Source organism: Balaenoptera musculus, chromosome 6, assembly GCF_009873245.2.
Source record: "Balaenoptera musculus isolate JJ_BM4_2016_0621 chromosome 6, mBalMus1.pri.v3, whole genome shotgun sequence".
Classification (NCBI taxonomy): Eukaryota; Metazoa; Chordata; class Mammalia; order Artiodactyla; family Balaenopteridae; genus Balaenoptera; species Balaenoptera musculus.
Genome location: NC_045790.1, coordinates 32,194,446 through 32,196,546, shown reverse-complemented (window position 1 = coordinate 32,196,546; position 2,101 = coordinate 32,194,446). Strand labels below are relative to the sequence as shown.

General features: G+C 44.6%; 1 pseudogene; it reads left to right on the top strand.

The window, feature by feature from the left end:
• Nucleotides 1-458: 458 nt before the first annotated feature.
• On the top strand, nt 459-1,644 carry LOC118896988 (annotated as a pseudogene).
• The last annotated feature ends 457 nt before the right edge of the window (nt 1,645-2,101 follow it).

Below are 2,101 nucleotides of genomic sequence, written 5' to 3'. Positions count from 1 at the left end.
GGAAAATCACTCTACCAACAGCCCCTGCCACCTAACCTTAAAGCACTTGGACCCTCTACACCCTCATCTTTGCAGATTGGGCTAGGAAGGGCAGGACCCTCGGGATCAGGGTGACACTGCAGAGTGACCAGGCTGAGTCTCTCTAATCTAATTCATCTCCTGGTGTCTCCTGGGGCAGAGCTGTTGGGACACATTTTCCCCAGGGTCCCATGTTTGGAGTGGTCCCTGATAGCTCCCCTTCACCCACACCTTCTTACCCCCACTCTATCTTGGGACATGAACCATTTTGAAAGTTGAAAGTGAAGTTGCTGCTGTGAGAAAATGAGTGTAGCGCAACATTCAGCTATGGACCTCACCAGTCGGCCATCAACTCACCTTATCCTTCTTCCTCAAACAGAAACACCTTTCTTTTCAAGTTGCTTTTGTTACAGAATTAAGGAAATGGCTGCTAGGGCTTGATGAGAAAATCCACCAAATGTCCCAAGCATTGCTAATGCTCAGAAAGATGGGCTTTGTGTATGTTCTTATGAACAAAGTTTCCTCCCATAGGTGGAAGAAATGCCAGATACACCAAGCATGGATAGTTCCAAATTTATTGTTTCAACAGAGACAAAAAAGAAGAAAACATTACCAGCAGAGACATGGCCTCTGGGAAAGATTTGGTAAATACTGAAGATTCAAGTCTCATCCCCCAATCCCATCCCTGTGGGGCCTTGTCAGCAAATTCATTGCCCTCCCAACCATCAAAGGAACACTTCTTTCTCACAGAAGAGTCCTGAAGAACCTCAAATGCGAAGAGAAAAGCATCTCAACAACAGTGGTTTTAAGGGAACTTTTCAGAAGGAAAATCTGCTCAATTAAAGATGGGGGATGGAGCTCTTCAGGAAATCTGTGCCTCTGGAAGAATACTGGGACAAGGGAACTTTGAAGTGGTCCCTGAGGTTGCAGGGGACCACTAAATGGGCAAAAGATAGCAGGCTGGAAGCTCCACTATCAAGTTACTTGGACGAAAGTCGAGCTTCCTAAAAAGTGTGAAACAGGAACACATCATATGTCAGGAGCAAGTGTTTGAAACGTCTAAGTGAATGTACCTTGTGACGGAGCTTTGTGGGGAGGGAGAACTTGAAGACTGAGAATGAGTCCAGGTTGATCATCCAAAGCCTCGGTCATGTCAGCTAGAGCATATCTTCACAACAGGATACACAGAGATCTGAAGCTGGAAAGCACGATGGTTTAAAGCAGCTTTATTGATGCTACCAACTTCAACATAAAGGCAATTGTGGCTTAGCTCTGCAGAAGCCATGCTGTGAGGCACACGTGGGACCCCTGCAGCTATCAATGCCCATGGCCAAAGCCAGCAGTGTGACATTGGGTCACAGATGCATAAGGACATGTTATTATGTGGGAACCACACTTTTTAGCAAGCTCAGAAGAGAAATTTTTGAATTAATAAAAAAAGAGAGAACTATGTTTTGAAATCCACTTGAGGATTCGATAAGTGATTGTGCCAAAAGCATTTTGAAACAACCTACAAAAGTGGATCTTGCAACTAGAATCCTGCCTGAGGAACTGTTAGATGACCAGTGGTTAGCAGGAAACATGCTTTCTTGGGCAAGATCCACCAATGTGCTGGAAATTCTTTAAGAGGGAAAAACAACTCAAGAACTGATGAAGAAAACACAGCAAATGGAAAGAAAAGCAATTGCTCCATTCGAGGACAATCGAGAAGTTACCAGCACAGGGGAAGTGGATCTGGTGTCATAACACTTTGATTGAAGAGGAAAACTAGCGTTCTGCTTGTGAAAATGTAACTCCTGTGACCAGAAAGAAGGTAAAATGGCCTATTTGGACATGTTCTCTTCAGCCTCCACGTCTTGCAAACTCTTTCCAATTGGGCTCAAGGAAGAAATAGAGAAACCCATTGTGATTTTGAGCCAAGGAATAGCAATCAAAGGAACTATTAAATCCAATGCCCTGTGTAGAACCAGAAAGTGTATGGTTTCCTCCCATGCTGACCAGTACAATGACAGGCTGCTCTTCCTAGTGATAAGATGAAAGGATGGGAGGGGAAAGGGTGGAGCTATGCTGAGCCTGTTAACAC